At 48.3% G+C, this 25,850-nt stretch overlaps 1 long non-coding RNA gene across 2 annotated transcripts; it reads left to right on the forward strand.

Annotated features, from left to right (window-relative positions):
• The first annotated feature begins 420 nt into the window (after positions 1–420).
• On the forward strand, positions 421–25,254 carry LOC104975505 (uncharacterized). Of its 2 annotated transcripts, XR_009492342.1 has the most exons (7): positions 421–2,623; positions 3,184–3,333; positions 8,555–8,701; positions 10,372–15,162; positions 15,677–21,658; positions 23,906–24,019; positions 24,874–25,254. It is a non-coding gene; the product is annotated as an uncharacterized lncRNA (long non-coding RNA). The 2 variants fall into 2 exon arrangements; XR_009492341.1 differs by having other exon boundaries at positions 15,677–24,019.
• Positions 25,255–25,850: the final 596 nt, after the last annotated feature.

Genomic DNA, 25,850 nt, shown 5'->3' on the forward strand with positions numbered 1-25,850 from the left:
CAAGCCCTGTGCTGTGTGCTCTTGGGTTCCTCACAGACCCTCTCTGAGCTCAGATCTGAAGGATGAGTATCCCAGGCTGAGGGAACAGCTAGCGCAAAGCTCTAGGGTAGAAATGAGCTCACATGTTCAGGGAGCATTTGTGAAAAGGGGTAATAAAGGCACTTCTCTCCCAGGGCTGCTCTGCAGGTCAGTGCAACCAGCTAGGTCTCTGCTTCATCCTGCATCACTCATAAACCCAAAACATGACTCATTGCATCTGAAGGAAAAGGACCTGATGCCACCTGGAGCAAGCCTACCACTTCTCAGGTGAGAGAGACACGCGGGGCCCCCACCCCAAGAAATTGCCCCTCCTAGGTGCCAGACTTAGCATCTCCACTCTGCTTTAATCCTCACTGAAAGTGGCTTGTGTGTGCAAGGAGTATACTTTTTAAAAAAAATATTTATGTATTTATTTATTTTTGGCTTTGCTGGGTCTTCTTTGCTGTGTAGATTTTTCTCTACTTGCAGTGAGCCGGGGCTCCTCTTCTTTGAAGTGTGCGGGCTTCTCACTTCCGTGGCTTCTCTTGTTGCGGAGCACGGGCTCTAGAGCACAGGGGCTCTGTAGTTGTGGTTCCCGGGCTCTAGAGCACAGGCTCAATAGTTGTGGCACAGGGACTCAGTTGCTCTGCGGCATGTGGGATCTTCCTGGACCAGGGATCGAACCTGTGTCTCCTGCATTGACAGGCAGATTCTTTACCACTGGCCACCAGGCAAGCCTGGGAGGGTATTTTAAAAAATACTTTAACTTATGCTTTTACAACAGCAAAGAAAGTAAAAGTCACCTTGGAGTCCGTATTCCAGAAATAAACTTTCTAATTCTGGGGTGTATTTTATGAAGGTCTTTATTATCATAAATATTTTTACATAGCTGAGAAATCACTGTATAGCATTTTTTCCTTTTTCCTCCCAATTTGTTGATTTTCTTAGCCTGCCATTCCCTATGAAAGGTGCAACATATGGTAAAGGAATTTTCCTCCACCGGAGGTTTTGGAACTCGTTCAGAATGATTCTGTGGCCGTTGTTTTGGCTGAAATATGTGCCTTTTTTTTTTTTTTTTAATGAAACCTGCTACTTAGAATCAGGAGTCATGGAACTGAATGTAGTCCAGGAAATGCAGACTGACTCTTGCTACAACAAAACCCCTTTTCCACAAAGGAACACCACCGGAGGAGAACCCTGAAGTCCACAGTGATTATGCCTCAGTGCCTCCCCTCTCCTTTTTGCTCATTTGCATATTTCAAGTTTGATTTTTTTTTTTTACAATGAACATGTACTGCTTGTATAACAAAAACATTGAAAAAATTCAGTAAGATAAAGGAAAAAAAGACGCATAAAGGCATTTTATGTGTAGCACAACCTAAAGTGCCAAAGAATGGCAATAGACATTCCACCAAGAAGAGGTCTAGTGATGAAGTAACTTGGAAAACGTCGAGTTAAACAAAGCTAATTGGATTTCTTGCCTGTAATACTACTCAGAGTCTTTAAGACGCTGGTGGGTAGTTTGATCCTGAAGAGAGGGCTGTTCCCAGCAGTGTAACCAACAGTGTTGGATCTCTGAACCCCTCTCGTGAGGAGTATCCCTGCCCACTGACTGTCTGTGGGACGCATTCTGGAAAACGCGTTTCCAAAGCACTGGCTGCCTGCAGCATGGGGAGACGCCCCATTCCCTCTAGGCCACGTTCTCGCGAGATCTGCAGAGCTGACTGTGAGGAAATTTGCGGCTGTGACAGCTCTCAGACCAGGTGCTCTGCTGCAATCTCACCGGCTGGTTAAGAAGGGTGGCCAGCTCCATTATGGATTTTATTATCAGTCAAGAGATCTGGAAAGGAGAAAGACATTCGGAGGCATCTGGTTGGTAGGATCACCGAGCCGTTCAGCAAAGACTGTAGGCTGTGAATAAGCAAAAGACAAATGCCCTTGAATTCCAAGGGCATAAAATATCCCTGCAAATGGGGCAGTCCAAAGGACAATCAAAGGAGCAGAGGGGAGCGGGTGCAGCAGTCAGATCGGAGGCTGCCTGTATCCACTGGGGCCTCACCATAGCTGCGGCTGCCCTCCAGCTGCCAGGAACTGCATCTCTCCCTGCAGAGGCCAGAAGTACTTAAGAATTGATGGACAGCAGCCCGCAGCCCATGAGGAGCTCGCCTGCGTCTCCAGGGGGATGACTGAGGTGCCCAGTCTACGTTGGCTCCCAGAAGCCCCCAGTGGGCTGACTCTCCAGTTGCTCACAGTGGCCTCTGGTTTGATAACAAACGCTGTATTAGCTGCCTTCCCTCCCCTGCCTCACTCTACCTAGGAAACAACGTTAAATCCTGCAGAAATTTCTTTGCTGGTTAAGATGACTAGTGCGAAGTCCTGCTCTTCTGAATTTCCATTAATTCTCCAAGCCAAGACTTGCTGCACTATAGTGAGTGAAGAACAGTTCCATCTCGTTTCTGACAGAGGGCAGCATTTCGTTTTCTACCACAGAGAGGTGTATTCCTGGAGCTTGCAAATGACGCCAGCTCAAAATAAAGAAAAACAAATTGAAATGAGGATTTTAATCACTGTGAAGGGAATGAAAGGCTGTGTCAGCGTTTCCATGGTAAGTGCCGTCTTTCAGGGATTTATCATCCCAGCTGTAAAAACATGCTTTATGCTAGGATTTGGCAAGAGCCAGGCTTCAGTCACTGAAAATCTATACATTATTAAAGATTTCACTTTCAATCAAGTTGGAAATGTGACTCCGTGAAAATGGCACAGAATGCCCCTTTGCCCCTTGGGGCTGCCAGCCATGCCCACTGCATCTCCTGCCAAGTCTGTTCGGCCCCAGCTTAGAGGAGTGGTGGGGCCACAGCCCCTGGCCCTCTCCAGATTCCGCTTTGCCTCCTGGAGACGGCTACACTGAGGAAGACGCCTGTTTTTTTGTGGAGGCAAAGTGGTGGTCCTTGTGGGGCCCTGTCTATGGGGCCGTAGGTGGCTCTCCTTTGACCACTGGTCCTCTTGCCCCCCTGTTCCACTTCCCTGGTCCCAGGGCCATTGATGGGAAAGAGGGGCGTCAGCACCACCTCACAGCATGCTCGGTCTCTCGGCCCCTAATGGCATCGTAAGTGGGAGAATCACAGACTGAGTTTACTGGAAACCTTAGACTTGTTCTGATTGTAGCTCGCAGCTTGAGCTCCAGGGATGCGAGGGGAATGAAGATCACAAATGTCAGCCAAAGAGGAGGCACTCTGGGTGAAACAAGATGCAGTCTGAACCTTGGTCACATCACATCCAAGTCACCTCTGCTTGTTTGGCTTCAAACAGTATCAGGTTTGTTTTTTTGTGTGTGTGCGTCTTTTTAAAAATATATATCTTGATTGGAGGATGATTACTTTACAATACTGTGATAGCTTTTAGCATACATTGGTATGAGTCGGCCATAGGCATACGTGTGTCCCTTCCCTCGGGAACCCCCTTTCCACCTCTCTCCCCACCCATCCCTCTAGGTTGTCACACAGCACCGGCTTTGAGTGCCCTGCATCATACATCAAACTCCCACTGGCTATGTATTTTACATATGGTAATGTATATGTTTCAATGCTGTTCTCTCAAATCATCCCACCCTCTCCTCCCACTGAGTCCAAAAGTCCATTCTTTATGTCTGTGTCTCCTTTGCTGCTGTACACATAGGCCCGTCGGTACTATCTTTGTAGATTCCATATATATGCATTAATATACTCTTTCTCTTCTGACTTACTTCACTCTGTATGATAGGCTCTAGGTTCATCCACCTGATTAAAACTGACTCAAATGCATTCCTTTTTATAGCTGAGTAATATTCCATCGTGTATATGTACCACAGCTTCCTTATCCATTCATCTCCCGATGGACAACTAGGTTTCTCTCATGTCCTAGGTATTGTAAATAGTGCTGCAGTGAACACTGGGGTACGTGTCTTTTTCAATTACACTTTTCTCAGGGTATATGCCCAGTAGTGGGATTTCTGGGTCACATGATAGTTTTAGTCCTAGTTTTTAAAGGAAGCTCCATATTCTTCTCCATAGTGGTTGTATCAGTCTACATTCCCACCAATGATCAGGACCAGATTTAATGACACTGTGGTGTGCCCTTTATTTGAAACAGGCTGATGTGGTGGAGAGAAAGCTTTTGCAATAGAGGAGAAAAGGTACCAGCAGGAGGACAACTTTTTATGATCTGAAATGAATCCTCAGTACATGTGCCAGTCTGTTTATCAGGTCTCAGGGATTGGCAGCTGAATCTTCCCCTGACACAGGGGAAGGTACTGTTATTCCCATTTAAAAGATGAACAGATCGACATTCAGAGGTTGAGAAACTCGTTTTCATGGAGGTGTCATGTAGAGCAGGTGGCAGAGTGAGGCCTCGGAGCCAGATCTTCCTCACGCCAGTCAGGTCTCTCCCTCAACACGGTTCAGGGGCAGCACTTTCAGATTCTACTGGCCCATCTCCTCGTTCTGCCCTGGGTGGTGGGCAGCCTGGCACAGAGCGAGGCATGGATGGCAGCCCAGCAGAGTCCTGCTGCTGGGAGAGATGACAGCTGCAGAGGGCAGGCTTGGGAGCGCTGGCTGAACTCAAAAGGGGCGGACTTGTTTTTTTAAGGTGTATTTATTTATGAGTGTGCTGGGTCTTCATTGCTGCACGTGGGCTTCCTCCAGTTGTGATAAACGGGGGCTACCTGCTAGTTGCGGTGCACGAGCTTCTCACTGAGGTGACTTCTCTTGTGAAGCATGGGCTCCAGGCACATGGGCTTTAGTAGTTGCTGCTCATGGGCTCAGTTGCTCTGCGGCATGTGGGATCGTCTCAGAACAGGGGTCAAGCCTGTGTCTCCTGCATCGGCAGGTGGATTCTCAACCACCGTACCATCAGGGAAGCCCCAGACTTGTTCTTAGTGCAGACATTGTTTGAGGGCTTACTCTCTTCCAGGGACAGTTGGAAGGGCTGGCTGTGTGTTATATGTTTCATCTCATCTACAGCCACTCCAGCAGCTGCCTGAGCTATGTACTAGTATTATCTCTGTTCAACAAATGAGGAAACCAGGAACAGAGAGACTGAGTAGTTTGCCTAAGGTTACATGGAAGGAGAAGAAGGAGATGAAGATGGGATTTCAGCCCAGGCAGCTTGACTCTCAAGACCAAACCAGGGAACGCTTGCCTGGGGAAGGCGAGTTGCCCCAGGCTTAGAGCGCTCTCTGGTAGCCTAGTCAGAAATGTCTGGGACAGGACTTCAGGCCAACAGGCTCTCCCCTCATCATCCTGTTGACCAGGCAGATTCTGCAACAGGCGAGATGGCTGCAGCGGGGCGTCCTCTCTTCCTCCAGGGGCAGAGCCAGCTGAAGGTGCAGCATCTTGGTTGCACCAAGACGTTTTGGTTTTGCATTTCTGAGCTGGTCTAAGATAGTTTTCCACTGGCACTTAGCTATACTGGTTTATAAGGCAATCGATGGACCTTCTGAACAGTTGAGGCCTACAGCAGGGGTAGGGAGAGAGGAATGGCCAGGGACTATAATAGGAACAAAGGAAGAGCAAGTCAGGAATCAAAGTGTGACTTCACTATCGACTTTACAAAAACAGAAGGGTTTTTAAGGGACTGACGTGAATAATCACATGCCATCAGGTTAGATGGCAAAGATGAAGTGAGTAAATTCTTAGACACAAACCATAAAGACATACTCAGGAAGAAATGGACATTATGAACAGACTTACAAGTAGAGGGATTGAATTAGTGATTTTAAAACTTCCCTTGAAGAAAAATTCAGGCCCATATGGATTCACTGGTAAATTATACCAATCTCTTAACCAAGCATTTTAGACATGAGTTTTTAGACATGGTTTCTTAGACATGACTCAAAAAGCATAGTTCATAAAAGTGAAGGTAGATCAGTTAGACTTTGTTAATATAAAAACTTTTTTTTTTGCTTCAAGTGATACTACTAAAATGGAAGACAATCCACAGAATGGGAAAAAATAGTTTCTGATCATATATCTGATAAGGGACTTGTATCCTGAATATAATCGAAGATATGGTCTTTCTAGTAGTCATGTATGGATATGAGAGTTGGACCATAAAGAAGGCTGAGTGCTGAAAAATTGATGCTTTTGAATTGTGTTGTTGGATAAGACTTTTGAGTCTCTTGGAAAGCAAGGAGCTCAAACCTGTCAATCTTAAAGGAAATCAACCCTGAATACTCGTTGGAAGGACTGGTGCTGAAGCTGAAGCTCCAATACTTTGGCCACGTGATGCAAAGAGCCAACTCATTGAAAAAGACCCTGATGCTGGGAAAAATTGAGGGCAGGAGGAGAAGAGCTCGACAGAGGATGAGATGATTGGATGGCATCACCGATTCAATGGGCATGAACTTGGGCAAACTCCAGGAGAGAGTGAGGGACAGGGAAGTCTGGTGTGCTGCAGTCCATGGGGTCATGAAGAGTCGGACATGATTTGATGATGAACAACAACAACAATCCCGAATATATAAGAACTCTTACAACACAGTCATCAGAGGACAATCTAATTTTAAACTGAGTAAAGGATCTGAGTAGACGTTTCTCCAGAGAAGATATACAAATGACCATCAAGCACATGAAAAGATGCTCAGCATCTTAGTGGTCATGAGTCATTAGAGAAATATCAGTCATAATAGCATAGCACTTCACATCCACTAGGAATGGCTATAACCAAAGCCACAGAAAATAGCAAGAGTTGGTGAAGACATGGAGAAATTGAAATGCACATATCTTGCAGGTGAGAATGCAAAGTGGAAGGTTCCCTTTGGACAGCAGCTTGGCAGTTCTTCAGAAAGTGAAATGTGCTGTCTTTTTTGGCCAGTCATTCCCCTTCTAGGAGAACTGAAAACGATTTCACATGAAAACTTGCACATGAGTGCTCATAGCCGTATTACTCGTAAGACCTGAAAAGAGGGGGGAAAAAAACAAATATCCATCAACTGATGAATGGACAAACAAAATGTGAAATATCCATACAATGGAGTATTATTCATCAACAAAAAACTAAAATACTGATTGATATTGCAACATGGATGTGACTTGAAAAACAGTTTAGTAAGTAAAAGAAGCCAGACACAAAAGGCCATCTGTGGCATTGATATGGTCCCATTTATGAGAAATGTCTAGAACAGGCAAATCCACGTAGGGAGCTAGTAGATGAGTGGTTGCCTAGAGTTCAGAGAAGAGGAAGGATGGACATGGGCTTTCTTTTGGGGGTTATGAAAATGTTCTGATGTTAGATTGTAGTGATGCTTGCCCAATTCTGTGGCTATATACTAAAACCCACTGAATGATACAGTTAAAGTGGATGAATTTTAGAGTATGTGAAAGTCAATAAAACTGTTAAAAATTACAGGGAACTAGTTAAAAACATGGTAAAAGTATATAAAGAATAACTCTACAGCTACTTAAATTAACAGTGTGCTTTATATACTCCAGTACAGAAGGTTATCCACACTATAGTAAGTGAGGGGTAAAGCAGATTATAATTCATTATCAGTTCAGTTCAGTTACTCAGTTGTGTCCGACTCTGTGACCCCATGGACTGCATACAGCATGCCAGGCCTCCCTGTCCATCACCAACTCCCGGAGCTTGCTCAAACTCATGTCCATTGAGTCGGTGATGCCATCCAACCATCTCGTCCTCTGTCATCCCCTTTTCCTCCTGCCTTCAATCTTTCCCAGCATCAGGGTCTTTTCCAATAAGTCAGCTGTTCGCATCAGGTGGCCAAAGTACTGGAGCTTCAGCTTCAGCATCAGTCCTTCCAATGAATATTCAGGACTGATTTCAAGATTGACTGGTTTGATCTCCTTGCAATCCAAGGGACTCTTTAAGAGTCTTCTCCAACACCACAGTTCAAAAGCATCAGTTCTTTGGCACTCTGCTTTCTTTATGGTCCAACTCTCACATCCATATGTGATTACTGGAAAAACCATAGCTGTGACTAGATGAACCTTTGTTGGCAAAATAATGTCTCTGCTTTTTAATATGCTGTCTAGATTGGTCATAGCTTTTCTTCCAAAGAACAAGCATAATCTCAGTATTATAGAAATAAATGAAGTATGTGTGTGTGTGTGTGTGTGTGTACAGAAAATAAAATTTGGAAAGATATATTTTGAGAGAGTAATTTTCACTGAGTACTGCATAATAAGCTATTCTTTCTCAAATTTGCATTTAATCTTTGAAAAAGTGATACAATCACATGACATAAAAATCAAAAGCTCTTAAGGACTAATGAAAAATCTCCTCCAAGCCACCCAGTTCCCCTCCTAGAGAGCAACTCGTGTTGGTTGAGCATCCCTTGGGAGAATTTGACATGCATGGAGGGTGCTCTCATTGTGTCCAGCACCTTAATTTTCTCATGTAACTATGAATCTTGTCCATACTAAGATGTAACAAAAATCCCCAATCTTTTTTTAATGGCTAAACAGCTCTTCATTCTTTAGATGTATCATTTGAAAGACTTTTTTGTTCATGCTCTTCCTCATTTATTTATTTTTGCATTTAGCAGATATTTCACTTGTAATCAGAAAGAGATCAAGCTATTTCTCCAAAAGAAGTACCTGCGGTGAGGATTCAGATCTAAGAAGAGTGAGCCCCCAGGAGGGTGGACAGGCTGCATGAGGAGCCCCGGAAACCCTGGACGTGACAGCAGGTCAGTGAGAAAGAGGGGCGCGCCCTGCATCATCGGGCAGGGACCTGGGAGAGATGCTCTAACCTAGAAGGCAGTCCAGGCAGCATTTAAGAATAAAATACCTCATCCTTTTTTCCCTCTTAATCTCTCCAACCCAGACTTCTCAGGTACCGCATGTGGGAAAGAATCTGTGTGCCCATGCAGGAGACATAAGAAACGTGGGTTTGGTCCCTGGGTGGGGAAGATCCCCTGGAGGAGGGCAAAGCAACCCACTCCAGTATTCTTGCCTGGGAAATCCCATGGACAGAGGAGCCCAGCGGGCTGTAGTCCATGGGGCTGCAGAGAGTTGGACATGACTGAACGACTGAGCAACAGTCTCCCCAGATATGAGGAGAATTTGAGATTTACTGGGGAGGTGGAGCCCAAATTCATTTCCCAAGGGCTGCTCCCGACTTCATACTCACTCATAATCTTTCCTGCTCTCCAGTCCAGCAGGGACTAAAGAGGACTTGCTGCCCTGGCCGCAGTGCTGGGTGCCCTGGGAGCCTTCTGGGAACCTCCCTGTTTAGTCCTTCTGGAGCCTCTCGGGGCATCTAACCTACACTCTGCAGAAGTTCTGGAAGCCGCTTGGTTTTGCTTTTCACTCCCCAGCCCACTGCTGCCCCTGACCTTGCTGTCTGACCTTGAACACGCTACTCCAGCCCTTCTGTGCCTTCCCTGCTTTGCTGTCTCACCAGCAGGAAGTCAAGGGCCACATGTAGCCATCATCACTGGCATCCTAGTACTGAGGCAGGGCAGCCTGTGTTGGCTGCACACCGCCCTTTGGGGAGCAGAGGGAAGGGCCAGTTGTGTGGGAGCAGGGGATGGGGCAGGAAGGGCCCCTTTGGTGAGTGAACCCTTCTCCTTGAGGGACTCTCCCATACCCTAGGTCCTTCTTGCCCTCTATTTATTTGACCTTCCTGCTGGCTCTACCTGCCTCCACCCAGGCCCTTTCCAGCTTGGTGGCCACCAGCCCTTCTGTGCGTGGGGCCAGGAAAGAGGGAGAAAGGAAGAGATTCTTACAGTGATGACTCTTAGTGTAGAGATCAGCTCCCAGTCAAGTCTGGGACAGTCATACCCTGTGCCTTGTTAGTTTGCTGCTTACTGAGTCAAAAAAAAAAAAAAAAAAAGCCCAGCAGGCTTCATGGTTTCCCTACAACTTTCCTGTTATTTCTTCACATGAACTCTCCCCTGCCCTGCCCCTCCATTGGCCTCAATTCCAATCTGCCAGACTCCTGCCTCCATGACCTCTCAGGGTGCTGACCCTGGCTGACCTCTGCCCTGGGGCTGCCCTGGTTCTACAGGTTCACACTTCTTTCTTTGCCACTGAACTGGTTTCTTCCTGACACCCCACAACCCCGACCCGGGCCATTGCACCCCTGGGCCAGTGACTCCAGAGGTTTCTCGCAAGAGCCGCCTCCAGCCCTCCATCTGGACTGGGCGCAAACACTTGGTTCCTGGAATCCTGACCTGGGCTGGCGTGTGGCCAAGGTCGGGGCTCAGCCTGCCTCCCTGGAGCAAGTTTGCTGGGGATTTCTGATTAATAAGTTGTCAAATAGAAAAGGAGTCATAGGACCCAGCGTCCCAGCTGAGGAAGAAATTACATTTCTGGAAGTTGGCCCAGAATAAGGACCAGATATTTTCTTTTGCAGGAGCTTACACTTGACCACGCTCAGAGGAGGAATTGTCTCATAGAGATTTCAGTCTGGAGCTAGAGGCAAGGACTTGGGACCCATCCTGACAATGAAAGCAACCCCACAGATGCACTGGGATTTTCACTGGAGCGTCTATAGGGGCTTTATAAACAGCAGTGAATCTTCACAGACCCCTTCACAGGGAGCCAGGTAGGAAGGAGGCTTCTCTCTTTGGAGATGGAGGTACCAAGCTGGGAGGTGATTTATCTGAGAGCGTGAAATGCCAGTGACCAACAAGGAAATGCGTTTTCAAGCATCCAGTTGAACCCACAGTTCTTTGATGCTGACAGACTACTTATTTGTTTTTTTTTTTTTTTAACAGACTACTTATTTGAAACAATTGTGACTAACAGCATTTATCAAGCACCTTTTATAGGCTGGACTCTGGTGAAGATGTTTTTTGTAATTCATCCTCACAGTATTCTTAAATGCCAGTACCATGATCATGCCCATTTTACAGATGAGGAAACTGAGGTTCAGAGAAGTTCCATGTCTCACTCAGGTTACATATCTGGCAAGTGAAAGAACTGTGATTGTAACCTAGCTCTCTCTCTGCTAAAGGTGGTGCCTTTCTCTCTGTTTTACTTCTCAGTCTAGCAAGCAGTTTTAACTACATATCAACAACCTCAAAAAATGTTCCTACTCTTTGATCCAGCTAACCCACTTCTGACAACCATTCTCATGAAATAATTCTGAGTGCAAAATAAGTGTCTTAAGATTCAATGTGGCTAAGCACACACTGGTGTGTACCCCACTTCTTCCCTAAATCCCACTGAAATGGTGGAAGAGATTCAGAAATAAAAATTGCTTGAGGTTGTGGGCAGTCAGGAGGAGGGGGAATCAATGTCCAGAAGATTAAGGAATTTCCAGGGAACATAAGAGAAATATAAGAACAGATTGGTGAAGAAATGAAAACAAAGCTGTAATGGTTAAATGAATAATTGTTTGCAGAGTGAATGCTCCCAGCAGAATTCTAGAACAGAGGCAATATGACCATGAAAGCATGAGCTAGAGGTGGACTGGAGAGCGGCGAGTGGTTCCTTTCCACTGTCCGCTTTCTGCTCCCTGCACACAGTCACCCGAGGCCGGCCCCTGTATCAGCCACTGCTTCTCTGCCAGAGGAATGGGATTCTCACAGGGCTAAGCACGTGCTCCTCCAGCCACCGACAGCATTCAGCCCAGAAGCCCATCTACTTTATTAACAGCTATGTAAGAATTTCCAGATTTTTCAGAAAAGCCAGAGCCTGAGATTGCTGCATAGAGGCGTGGAGGTCCTCCTGGAGAAAGCAGCCAGGGCAATAAGCAATGGCATCTGTTTCTTTTTCTTTAACACGTTTGTGCAGAATCCTTTAGCTCGGTCTTCTAGCTTACTAGTTTAGTTCTTAGTTATCTATTTAGCATATTTTTTGAGTTTTTAAAACTTTGTCAGTCATTGTTTTAATTCTCAAGAACTCGTATTGGATCTTTTTCAGAGAGGTTTTATTTTTTTATTGGAATGTAGTTGCTTTACAATGTTATGTTAGTTTCTGCTGTACAATGAAGTGAATCAGCTACACACATGCCTGTGTGCTTAGTCCCTCAGTCGTGTTCGGCTCTTTGCGATCCCGTGGACTGTAGCCCGCCAGGCTTCTCTGTCCATGGGGATTCTCCAGGCAAGTATACTGGAGTGGGTTGCCATGTCCTCCTCCAGGGGATCTTCCTGACCCAGGGATCAAACCCAGGTCTCCTGCATTGCAGGTGGATTCTTTACCAGCTGAGCCACCAGGGAAGCCCATATGTATGCATATATCCCCTCTTTTCTGGATTTCCTTCCCATATAGGTCATCACAGAGGATTGAGTAGAGTTCCCTGTGCTATTCTCAGTAGGTTCTCCTCGGTTATCTACTTTATACATAGCATCAATAATGTATAAATGTCAATACCAATCTCCCAATTCATCCCACCCCCACCCGTTCCCCCTTTGGTATCCATATATTTGTTCTCTATGGCTGTATCTGTATTTCTGCTTTGCCCAGAGTTTCATCTAGAGGTTTTATTTTTAAGTGGGTGTGATATTTTCTTCTCTCTGGGTTATTCATTTTAATTCCTTAGAGTTTTCGTCTGTTTGGGGTATTCTCTTTTCTTGGAGTCTGTTCTATTTTTGTGCCTCTCTCAGACTCTGGCTTTTCTTTTTCTTTTAATAATGAAATTTTAAAAATAATTGTAGTTATTTATTTATGACTGTGCTGGGTCTTCCTTGCCACGTGGTCTTTTCTCCAGTTGCAGATGGCAGGGGCTGCTCTTCACTGCAGTGGACGTCGTGGTGGCTTCTCTGTTATGGGGCACGGGCTCTAGGGCGCTCTGGCTTCAGTGGTTGTGGCACATGGGTTCAGTAGTTGCAGTTCCCAGGCTCTAGAGCACAGGCTCAGTACTTATGGCACACGGGTTTAGTTGCTCCACAGCATGTGGAATCTTCCCAGATCAAGGATTGAACCTGTGTCTCCTGCAATGGCAGGCGGATCCTTTACCACCGAGCCACCAGCGAAGCCCCTGACTTTTCTGGTTATTTGAAATATGGTTGTTTTTTTTAAAAGGTTATCATAGGTCTTTCTGTGTTTGAGGACTAGTCTCCCCAGCGTGGTCACCATCAGCCACACGTGCGTTACTGAGTGTGTGCAAAGAGGTTAGTCTGCATTGACAAGCACTGTAAGTATCAAACACACGCAGGGTTAAAAATGTCTTGCTGGGGTTCCCTGGTGGCTCACTGGTGAGGAGTCCCCCTGCCAGTGCAGGAGATGCGTGTTCAATCCCTGGTCCAGGAGAACCCCACATGCCGTGGAGCAACTAAGCCTGTGTGCACAACTGCTGAGGCCGTGCTCTGCAACGAGAGAGGCCGCCGCAGTGAGCAGCCACGCACACAACTGGAGAGAAGCCACTGCGCGCCACAGCTAGAGAAAAGTCCGCACAGCAGCCAAGCCCCAGCACAGCCAAAAACTTATAAATAAATAATGTTTAAAATGCCTTTTTATTTACCTGGATTAAAATAGCTCATTCATAACTTTATATTAAATAAACACTGAACTGATAATATTTTGGATATGTTGGGTTAAATAGAGGATATTGAAATTAATCTCACTTGTTTCTTTTCATTTTTTTTTTTTAAATGTAGCTACCAGAAAATGTAACATTTTATCTAGGGCTCATATTCTATTTCTACTGGATGGCGCTGAGTCAGTAGAGAGAAAACAGCCCTTTGGTTTGAGAGAACAAGGACCCAGATCTGGAGGAGACTTTGAAGCAAATGGGAGCTCTTTTCTGGATTTCCTTTCCATATAGAAAGGAAAATCCGCTTCGTGTTAGAAAGGAGAAGGGAAAGTAACACATTAGGATGAGGACAGGCAAATGTAGCCTGGAGCTGGGTCTCAGGGGACAGAGGGAACGGAGAGAGGATGGGAGGGAGGCCCAGGAACAGGCAGGAGCCGGAGACCAGGGAGACAGATGGCCAAGCAGGAACGACCCAAGCCCCTGGGGCAGGGTTGGCAGTAAGTTTTGCCGGCAGTAAGTTTTGCCAGCAGTAAAGTGAGGTCGATAAATTTTAAATGGGTATTTTTTAAAAATTAAAAAGAATCTTTATTTTATATTGGAGTATAGTTGATTAACAACCTTGTGTTAATTTCGGCTGTACAGCAACGTGATTCAGTTATACATGTACACATTTCTTTTTCTCAAATTCTTGTCCCATCTAGCTCATTACAGAGTGTTGAGCAGAGTTCGCTGTGCTATGCAGTAGGTCCTTGTTGGTTATTAAATGGATTCTTGATCTGTGCTGTCTGTCATACCCCTCTGCTGTCCCCGCACCCCAAGGACAGACTGTGGGTGGGGGATGCCTTGTCCCTACTCGGGCAGCAGTGCTGGGTGAGGACAATGAAGTGTGCAAGCAATGGCCTGAAAGTACGAGGTGAGGAGGGAAGGTGAGGAGCGAGGGTGCCAGCCGAGGGGTCAGGCAAGGGCCAGGACGACGTGACAGGTACCCAGAAATCCTTGGAAGGATCCCCAGGAGCAGGGGTCCCCAACCTCTGGGCTGTGGACGGACTGGTACCTCCTTTCAGAACAGTGGCTGCATTTGATTATTTATTAGAAATAAATTGCACTGGAAATATAATACACTTGAATCATCCCCACACCACCCCCTCCCCGGTCCATGGAAAACTTGTCTTCCTTGACAATTGGGGAAGGGTTGGGGGCCACCGCCTAGGAGCACTGGACTGCTGGCAGGGAGGTTCACAGCTGAAGATTCTCATTTGGTTTTGAAGGGAAGGACCACCGCAGCCGGCTGGCCAACCTCACTAGCTCGCCACGTGACATGGGGTGTTTGCAATACCCTCCAGGGTGCTGGGCAGCCGGCAGCGGAAAAGTTTGTTAGCAGTGCTGACTGGGAGGGTGAGGAGGTGGGACCGAGCTGTGCCAGATGCCACCTCAGTGAATAGCACAGAAAGATCTCCGGTCTCGGGCTTGACGCCCGCAGGCCCAGGGTCCCCTGGGGTCCCCAGCCCTGGCGAATGGCACACTCCTATTGCTCCCCCACCCCCAGAAGACTACAGCTTTCTCATCTTTGTCACCAACCCTTCCTCAGCTCTCCAGCTTGACTTTGCCACTTGCTTCCTATGGAGCCCCTGACCGACACCAGGAAGTACCATACATTCACTTCTGTACGCTTAAGGGAGAAAGCAGAGTGGAAATACGCATTTGGATTTACAGAATCCTGGAGAGGTACGTGAGAAGCTACTAAAAGCAGTGAGTGTAGTGGGAGGAATCAGGGAACCGGGACGGGGTGGAGCAAGAGTCCCCATTGTATCCATGTTATTTTGAACCCATGTGGATTATTACCTGTCAGAGAAAATTAAGCTGGAAAGAATCTTCTCTACCCCAGGTTGCATTATTTGGGGGAACTGTGGACAGAAATAAAAACACGCAACATAAGAGCTGTGAGTGTCAGTTGTATTCGGGGACTTAACGAGGACTGTAGCCCAGGACACAGCCTCTCAGGTTGCTCTGAGAAATTCTTCTGGGGGAGTGAGCAGTGGGGACAGCACATATGTGATTTTGGAGAAGGATACCAGCAATGAAACACACATCTGAGTAGAAGGCGACTGCGCCTCACGAGAAACAGACATCTTAGTTAGCGAACTTGGTGCTTTTCCAAGTATGGGAGGACGTGAGAACTTGGGTTCATAAAATTTTCTCCTGAAAACATCTGTAACTAACTGAAGGCTTGTTCTGCCAGTTTTCCCAGAGCCCAGAGCGCCTCATTCCTGATCTCTACCCTGAATTCCTCTCAGGGTGTGTTGAAGGTCAGTGACGGCAGGGGCGGGTGACTCAATCCCCATACAGCTGGATGGCAAGCCACCTGCTTCGGTTGGTGGCGGAATTGACTCAATCCCGTCTAGGCCTTTCACCGAGGACGCTCCGGATCCTGAGCGAGAGGAACTACAGCACTGCACCCCCTCTGCCGCAGCCAGGTACCACCTGCCTCTCTCCCTCCTGTCCTTCCAGGGCTCTGGCTTCAGCCACCAGTGTCCTTCCACCAGGAGAGATCACAGAACCGAAACACACAAGTGACAGACGGGGGGGACCAGCCCCCCAAGCCAGCACCATGGAGAGACAGCTTCCACCCTGCTTGCTCCAACTTTAACAGGTGCTGTTCAGTCTGTGCTTCCTGCCACTGGAAGTTTCCAAAAGGCCCAGCAAGACCCATTCCTCTGGCTCACTTGCCATGTGAAACACCCCAGGCATGTGACCAGAGCCTGGAAAATGTCCCCCCACACCCTTCTCTAAGTCTGACCTCAGGGCCTCACCTCCCAGGTGAGGGTGACAGAGACACGGAGCCCAGAACCACACCCTGGAGGACCTCATCTGCACGTAGAGAGCTTTGACCTTTGCTATTTCCCATCAGCTCTGTGGACTCATCAGAGGAACCAGCTGGGGAACAAAACTGCATTCACCGAGCTTGGCACCGGTTCCCTCATTAATCCTCCGAGTCACAGTTACGGGGCAGGGAGGGGCCGTGTGCTCTCACAGCCTTTCAACCACAACAGTGGGTAATGACCCGCCGGTGTCATGCGTGAGTCATGAGCAGAGTGAGGTCTAAGCCCCGTCTCTGGACCCAGGTGCGCATCTCCTTGTGCTCAGCCGGGCACCCAGGTCTAGAGGATGCCCTTTCCTCCCTTCACGTGGCTCCCGACTTCCTCTGGGGAGGCAGGTGAAATGGACACACAGATTGACCCAGCAGCTACATAAGTGGTGTGACCTCAAGTTCAAAGACGAAGATGTTCCTTCTGCCGCAGGCTTACAACCGCCCAGATGGTTCGCCTTCCTCCCCCTTTAGGGGGTGGGCACATCTCCCGGCAGCTCTGGCAAAAGTGAGCACCTGGTCCGGACGCTTGGGAAATACTGGGCGAGGGCAGCCTGTGTGTCCCTGAAGCAGTGTCCCTGGGCCTTGCTCAGATGTCCCCTCCCTCCATTCAGGTAGCAGCCCAGGATAGTTCATCAGTCAGCTAAGCCCTGGGCAGAGGCTGGTGTGGGTCCGTTTTACTTGGGTAGCAGGGAGTCACAGAGCATCCCTGGAGAGGTCGGGCCTGTCCATCTCAGAGGCAGATCCAAGGGCAGGAGGGATCCTCGGCTGAGGCCAAGCCGTGGAGAGAGCTGGGGGGTGACGGGGGGAGGCCCTCCACAAGGACTGAGGACACACGGGGCCCCAGATTCACGCTGAGCTTCGGGTGAAAGCCTTGTCCCCTTGTTCCATCAGCTACCCCATTTACCTGGTGCTAGACTCGGGGCAAAACCGTCTTCACGTGGACTCACAGTTTCCACATGGACATCTGACACTCAGCGAGGTGAACCGCCCGGAAATGGTTGAGCTGGAATTGGAGCCCTTATCTGCCTGGAGCCTAACTGTCCCCACTTTCCAGAACATTCCTTCACTTTTAGCCACAGATCTGAGCAGGTTTGGGGGAGGGAGGAAGAGAGGAGGAATGAAGGGGGCCAGCTCAGAGGCAGAGAGGAAATGGTGAGGTCCAGGCTCGGCGGGAAATCCTGGTCACATCTACAAATGCCATCAGCACAGAAACGGAACTATTTTAATGTCAAGGCCCCATGCACCCCACCCCCCTCCTAATGGCCAGGGTAGAATACATTTTCAGTTGACCTTTAAATTACATGTTCTTTCAGCTGTTGGAGCCTTAGTGAACCTCTGGGTCTTCCTAAATTAAGCCTTTGAAATGAAAATAATGATAATTTCAGGTAACAAAGCCAGTATGCTTCTAGAAGTATATTGTAACTAGAAATCTCTCTTGATCTCTGAGACCCATACTGTTCTTGCTCACCTGGCCCCTGCTTTTAGTGGACTTGCTGGAAGGAGCTCCAGAGAAGAGGGGTATCCTGATAAATTTTGGGCCAACAAATGCAGAGGAGGGAGGCAGCCTGAGCAGAAGCTGATGGCCATACATCCGGCAGTGCCTGCCAAGTCCTTGGACAGTCGGCCTCATCGGGCTGTTCTGTGTTGCCTGCAGGCTCCCTCTGCCAGGGGGTCACGGAGCGTTCTGGAGCTGTGTCCACTTTGTGGTGTAGGACTCGCCTCCCCGCTCCAAAATTCCCTAGGGAAACTTCCCACGCAAAACAAGTCGAAAATGCTTGCCAGTCTCTGGGACAGTCTCTTTCAGCTCTGCCTTGCTGGGTGACCTTGAGCAGGTTACTTAACTTCCCTCCTGTTTTCTTATCTGGGAGAGGAATAGGACACTAGCATAACCTACCCCCTAGGATGGAGAGTACGGTGTTGTCAGCAGAGTTTACAGATAAGGACTTGGAAAGGACAAACACCTTTGCCCAAGGTCATGGAGTGTAGCGGCCAGGACTTGAAGGCACCTGGGCCTGCTCCAAGCACTGTTATCTGAGTCAGGCCACACCTCCTCCCAGAAGCCCTGCAGGCCTGAATTTCTATCCCTGACCTCCGCTTAGGTTCTTTGGGATTGAAGCTGGGGCCACACTTAGTCATGCTCCCCAACCCCCCATGTGGGTGGGTGGACTTTTGCTGTTGTTCACCAGCAGTTGGTGGGCCTAGCAGGGAGGTTGCCGAAGAAGTTACAACAAGGAAACTGAAACGTGAGAACAAGATTAGAAACGGAGTTGGGATGCTTGGACCCGGGCCGGAAGGGACACATTCCGCCAGAAACACCTGTGTTCTCCCTGGCCTTTGAGTCACCTCCTGGGGGGACAGGCCCCAGGCATGGCGACAGGGGAGGCAGGCCCACAGGGCCAACATGTGGGTGACTGAGCACTGAGCCCGGCCAGTCCTCAGGGATGTGATCTCATTTAATCTCCACAGCAACCCTAGGAGATGATGATCAGTGTGCGTTTTACAGACCAGGAAGCTGAGGTCCATTAAATAAGGTGCGCAAAACTGAGGAAGATTTAACCCCGGTCTGCCAGGCCCAGAGTCTCTGGGTGACAGCTGTCCTCAGGGTAGCAGTGACCTTCACCTGCCCAGCCTGGGTTCCTTCCCGTGGCGAAAGTCTCATAACTCTTTGACCCAGAGGCACAGGGAAACTGAAGCAGAGCTTGGATTCCAGGAGGAGAGGGATTGAAGAGGAAGCAAAGAGGGAGACAGAAAAGTTAAGGAAGAGAAACAGAAAGAAGTGAGAAACAGGGAATTCAAATCCCTCTTTCTGCAGCCCACTGAGGCAACGCATGAGAGGCGGCTGGAAGTGACAGCAGACAACATCGCAACGTGCTACCTGCTCGCAAAACAAGAAGACAGACCCATTCGCCAGCCGCGGGAACGGCTGCTTTCCTTTGTCCTTTCTCTACGGCTCAGAGATGGGTGAGCTCAGGAGAGAAACACAAGCAGTGGGGAAGTTTCCCAGATGGTAGGAGACTTGGGCTGGGGGAGAGCAGGCAGCCCAAAGCAGAGCTGGGTCAGATTTATTCAAACCCAGGGGGACCTGCAGATGCTGGCTGATGGGATAAGGCCATGACACATACAGACAGGACATGGGGTTGGGGCCATCCTCCCCAGGCCTCCATCTTGGGTCGTCCTCTCTGCAACCCAAAACTGGGACCCTCGCACCCCATCCCCTCAGGGCCCCGGTACTCCCTGCTGGCTGGCATTCTAGCTTTGACCTTGATTAGACCAATGAAAGACACTGCGATTGCCTTGACCAGCTCCCACATCCCTTTCAGGTGGAGTAGGAAGGTAGACAGGTAGTTTTTTTGCGGTCCTGAGCAAGTTTACTTTTTGTTTCTGTGTGACTTTATATCTCCCCAAAGGGTCTAGAAACCTCACAGGGCTCCCTGGAGGACTGGTCAGGCCTTGGCAGGACCTCACTGCCACCTCATTGTCCCAGATGGAGACCAGGAAGACCTGGCTTGAGAGCGAGGTCAGTGGGGGCTGTGTGGGTTGAAGCACTGCTCACGACCATGGGCTGAACTTGGGGGCAGGTCCGCTTTTTGCTGGGCAGGAGTCAGGCTTCTGAAGACGTTCCATGGCTGGGAACTCCTAGGTCAGATCTAGGTGGAGCCTCAGGGCCTGGGGGTTGGGGAGTGGCGGGGGGAGGCTGGCCAATGCTGATGGGCAGAGAAACCCCCATCGACAGGGAGTTTCTCCTAACTCTGCCCAGAACAGAAGGAAAAGCAACTCCAGCAACCAGAGGAGTAAGATAAGAGTGAGCAGTACAACGGGTAGGAAGAACGCTCTGGCTCTATTGCCCCTGGGAAGCCAGGAGAGGGTGTTTAAGGAAACTGCAAATAGATCCTCCCATGCCTTTGTGGACCCCTCCCACCTGCTCTGGCCAGGACGGGGGATAGACCAGGGGAGGGAGGGAGGCGGGGCTTTTAGCCCAGATGCTCTGGGAAGGGACCCTGGGGCCAAAGTATGGCAGGTCCTCCCTGTGAAATAAGAAGGGTTGAAGACCCCGATGCAGGGTCAGTCATTGTCACATCATGATTCTAGAACAGGCCAATATTGGGAGCCTCACCCCATGGCAGCTTGGGGGCCCTGCCCATCCTTCTGCTCCCAGAGGGCCAGTCATTCTCTCCTGGGTTCCTGAGTCATATCCCAGAGGGAGTCCACGTGACTGGCTCAGCTCAGATGACCTTCCCACTTCATGGGTCAGCCACCAGCAATGGGCAAGGCTCCCCTGGGACACCCTTCACCCAGCCATCCCTGGGGATGGTTGGCAGGCATCCCAGCTGATGAGGCGGGCCACACCCTAGGAGCTTGCCAAGGCTCAGGCTGGGTCCTCACCACTATCATCTAAGCAAATTGGGGAGCAAGTGGCTTCACTTCCCCAATGTGGGGTCAGCGACCCCACATGTCCCCTGGTGGTCCCCCATCCAAGAATCTCTGGCCATGTTGGGAGGACTTTGTTACTTCTGATGTTTTTCCTGTTTATCCTCAGTAGAGGTGTATGCAGGTCAGGGAGCAACCGTTAGAACTGGACATGGAACAACAGACTGGTTCCAAATAGGAAAAAGAGTACGTCAAGGCTGTATATTGTCACCCTGTTTATTTAACTTATATGCAGAGTACATCATGAGAAACGCTGGGCTGGATGAAGCACAAGCTGGAATCAAGATTGCCAGGAAAAATATCAATAACCTCAGATATGCAGATGACACCACCCTTATGGCAGAAAGTGAAGAGGAACTCAAAAGCCTCTTGATGAAAGTGAAAGAGGAGAATGAAAAAGTTGGCTTAAAGCTCAACATTCAGAAAACTAAGATCATGGCATCCGGTCCATCACTTCATGGGAAATAGATGGGGAAACAGTGGAAACAGTGTCAGACTTTATTTTGGGGGGCTCCAAAATCACTGCAGATGGTGATTGCAGCCATGAAATAAAAAGATGCTTACTCCCTGGAAGGAAAGTTATGACCAACGTAAACAGCATATTCAAAAGCAGAGACATTACTTTGCCAACAAAGGTCCGTCTAGTCAAGGCTATGGTTTTTCCAGTAGTCATGTAGGGATGTGAGAGTTGGACTATAGAGAAAGCTGAGCACCGAAGAATTGATGCTTTTGAACTGTGGTGTTGGAGAAGACTCTTGAGAGTTCCTTGGACTACAAGGAGATCCAACCAGTCCATCCTAAAGAAAATCACTCCTAAATGTTCATTGGAAGGACTGATGTTGAAGCTGAAACTCCAATACTTTGGCCATCTGATGCGAAGAGCTGACTCATTTGAAAAGACCCTGATGCTGGGAAAGATTGAAGGTGAGAGGAGAATGAGATGACAGAGGATGAGACGGTTAGATGGACATGAGTTTGAGTCAACTCTGGGAGTTGGTGATGGACAGGGAGGCCTGGCGTGCTGCGGTCCATGGGATCTCAAAGAGTTGGACACGACTGAGTGACTGAACTGACTGAAGTGAGGTGATAAAGCTGCTTCCCTGGTGGCCCAGGTGGTAAAGAATCCACCTGCAATACAGGAGACACAGGTTCAATCCCTGGGTTGGGAAGATCCCCTGAAGAAGGGAATGACAACCCACTCTAGTATTCTTGCCTGAAGAATCTGATGGACAGAGGAACCTGGTGGGCTACACTCCATAAGGTTGCAAAGAGTAGGACACTACTGAGCGACTAACACACACACACACACACACACACACACACACACACAAACACGTGATAAAAATGCCCCTAAGAAACTTCACATGAACAAAACTGCATTCTAAGACTTTGGAAAAAAAGAAAAAGGACCTGAGATTTATAATAGGCATGCCATTTGTGTGCAATAGGATGGTCCATGGTAGAGATCTTCCAAATAGCTGTGTGTCGCTATTCTAGCTCAGATCAGTCACCTGGATGACAAAAGGGATGCAAACCACAGCTCACCGTGTAAACCTGGAAGCTCACGGTCCATCAGGCTGGGAGGATTGAGAGAGGGAATACGTGTGAAGCCCTGAGAACAGGTCCCAGCATACCATGAGTAACTGCGTCCTCCTGTTCTACAGCTTGGGGATAAAAGGGGCTCTCCTGGTGTTTTTCTATTCCATCACCTCTCTCTGTTGTCACAGCCCATTCTGCCCATCCTGCGTGGGCAGGTGCAATCATTCTGAGCCCTGGTCCTCCCTGCCTTCCACCCTGAGCTGAATTCACTCTCCTTGCTCACAGCCTCCTTCGCCAAGCAGGAGAGACTCAAGCCTGCCATCCCCCTGCCCCAGGAAGAAGACAAGGACACTGCTCCGCCATCATGAACTGCACGACACGGGGCCAGTTACCTGACTCTTGTCTCAGTTTCCTCCTCTGTGAGTGGAGGCGAAGTATCACCTTCCAGGGGTGATGTAAGGTGTAGTGTCAGGCATCTGAGTGTCATATAATCCTCTGCTACTTCTATTATGAGTAGTAGTATGGTCACAGAAATTTTCTTAGCTTCTCCAGGGACCAGCTCCTCACTGTTGTTGCTGCCTACATGACTGACGTGACCTGGCCCATATTCATTCATCTGAGTCCACAAATATTTACCGAGTGCTGACTGTGTGCTACGCCCTGGGCGTATAGGGATGTGAGAGATGTTCAATGATCCTTTTTTTATTGATTGAAAGTGTAGTTGATTTACGATATTATATTGGGTTCAGGTATGCAATATGACTCAGTATTTTTACAGATTATACTCCATTAAGTGATTACAAGATAATGGCTATAATTCCCATCAATACACCCTTCTTGCCTATCTATTTTATACATAGTAGTTCATATCCCTTAATCCCATATCCTTCACGTGCCCCTCCTTCTTCCCTGTCAAGTGGTTTCCTAAAATCTGTTTCTTTGGGATCTTATGGTCTCTACTTGGCCATATTGATGCTGGAATGACATCTACCCCTTAGCAGGCACTTACTCTGTAATTATATGCACCTTTCTCAGTCAGACCCTTATACTGCCCTGAGCACTGAGCCTGACTCCCCATTTCCAGCTAAGGACTCTGAGGTGTGGGGAGGTCAGGTGACTTGCCCACACTAGTGAGCTTTAAATGGGGGCTGTTTTACCCCTAAGCTCTCTACCACACTCTGGGGGGCCTTCTTTTTAGAGCCCACCTCCCTGTTCTCAGGGGCCAACTTTCCTGGGCACAGTGAGACCCCACCTCAATCCTAGCCCTGAGAAACTGAAAATCCTTCATTAGCATTTAGCCTCAGCCACAAGAAAACCTTTCCTGTGATCGGGAGCATCAGCAGTCCGCTCCTGTTGTGGGCCTATGGGCATTCAGGTTGACTTTGGAGGTGCTGCATGGAAAATATTAGCCTGTGAGCTCAACAACTATTCAGAAATGCCTTCCAAAGAGGCACACACATTCCAGGAATCCTTGAGTGTGAAAACGGCAAATGAGGGTCCTGGTTCCAGGCATGAACTTAGGGACAAAGCAAATGCCATGTGTATCCTTCAGCCCTCAGATAGCTGGGAGTGGGTCATCTGGGAGACTCTCATGAGAAACGAAACCAGAAGATGTTGTTTTTCTGACTTTAGATCACTTCGGGCACGGAGGAAGAGCATGGGCAGCTGGCCCAGGACCCACCATATCACCTGAGCCAAGCAGGAGAGGCCCCTGCTCACCCTTGCAAATGCGCTTGCCTTTGTCAGGTACGGAAGGTCCAGACCTACTGTCCCTCCCCCTGGTTCTTTCAGCCCCTGGTCCACACACAGTGAGCTGAGGGCCTGTGGTACCCAGCACGGCGCAAGGGCCTGTGGGGACGTGCCTGAGTCCTCGGGTAAACTAGCTCTTCTGCCTACTCTCTCTGTCCTTTGTCACGGTGGCATCTAATGCAGAATTTTGCAAAATGTAACCCACTGTATTAAAGACATGCCTGCCCTTTAATCCAGCAATTCTGATTTCAGGAATGTAGCTTTAGAATCAAGCATGTGAACCGATTCGGCTATAAGAAGGTTCAGACAATGTTTCTTTTTAAAAATTTTTTGTTTTTGATAGTAGCAAAGGACTGGGACCAATAGGAGGGTGGTGACCAAACGACAGATATACCACACAGTGGGGTGACATTTGGCTATTAAAATGATTTTGTAAAAGTGTATTTACTGAAGGCAGAGTCCAGTTATGTTATCAAGTGAAAGGAGCAGTTGTAAACTATACCGTGATCACACGGCCTGATCCTGTGTGTGTGTGTGTGTGTGTGCGTGTGTGCACACACCTCTCTCTCTGAATAGCAATGTCTGCACATGACCTGGTGTCTGGTGTTTCACTGTCCTGACAAGAGCTGTGCAGGGCCCCCTGGCTCACCACTGGAAGAGTGAACCACCACTTCCAAGGGCCTAAAGGGACCCTTTCGTCTTTCAGAAGGCGTGTGTTGGTGGCGGACTGGGAGTGGGTAGGGGTAGCTTATGTCCCCAAGATGCTTCCCTCCACGCGGAGGCAGTGCGCCTGGGATGACACCCCGGGACTTACTCCATTCCTCCAGCCCCTATCCTTGTCACCCTCCCAGATTGTGAGTTTGGAAGGAGAAGAAGCTGGGCAGAAATCACCGAAACCCTCTTGGGTCCGCTCTCCCGTGTTGTAAATCTCACGGAACAGGCCATCTGGTCCAGGTCTGCCACAGTGGGGTGAGTGAGATGCCTTATTCCGGGATTCAGTATTTGGAAGGACATGTAGCCGATACAGTTGTGTCTCTCCAACTTCAGTTCGCTCTGTGTCAGTGACCTTCTTGTCCCCTCTGCCTTACTCTATGCCCTGGTTTATGACTCAGTTGGCTCAGGACTCAAGTGAGGCTGTGAGAAAGGGGATGTGATTCGCTGGCCCCCCACAAACCCCTTAACATTCTTGGCCCTCTTTTTAAAATAAGCAGCACGTCCCTGTCAGGGAGTGAAAGCAAAGAAAAGGTCTCACGCTCTCCCTTTCTTTCTCTCTCCCTCTCTTTTCTTTTCTTTCTTTATATAAGCTTTTTTTAAATATATGCATATGGTTAAGTTATGAAAGAAAATATCTTTGTGGGTCAATCCAAATGATTTGGTAGGAGTGCTACCTAAGTCTTTAAGGCTTACTGAAGGTTTTCTGTCTGCATAAGCCACTGATGCCTATAACAATATACTGAAGGATTTTCTTAAAGAGAATGGGAATTCAGGGATAAACAAATCAAATCCTAGAACAGCTGTGTAAATATAAATATATAAGACTTTTAGTGTATATGGCTCCATTTCACTAGTAGAAAGAACTTAAGGTTGATGATCGTGTACACAAATCATCTTCTCTCAGAAATGGACACAGAGCAGTTCTTTAGAATGGTTCTCAGGGGGAAATGAGAAGTTTTGAAAAGCAGTTTTGGATCAAAGGCACTTTCAACGTACACTTATGAGTTAGTGCCTATCCAAACTTCTGTGGGTACCTACAATTCCAGCTTTTCCAAGCCAGGCAGCACCTTTGTCCTAAGCTTATACTTAGGTTTGTGCAAGCTTCACAAAGCTT

Source organism: Bos taurus, chromosome 22 (genome assembly GCF_002263795.3).
Source record: "Bos taurus isolate L1 Dominette 01449 registration number 42190680 breed Hereford chromosome 22, ARS-UCD2.0, whole genome shotgun sequence".
NCBI classification, from domain to species: Eukaryota; Metazoa; Chordata; class Mammalia; order Artiodactyla; family Bovidae; genus Bos; species Bos taurus.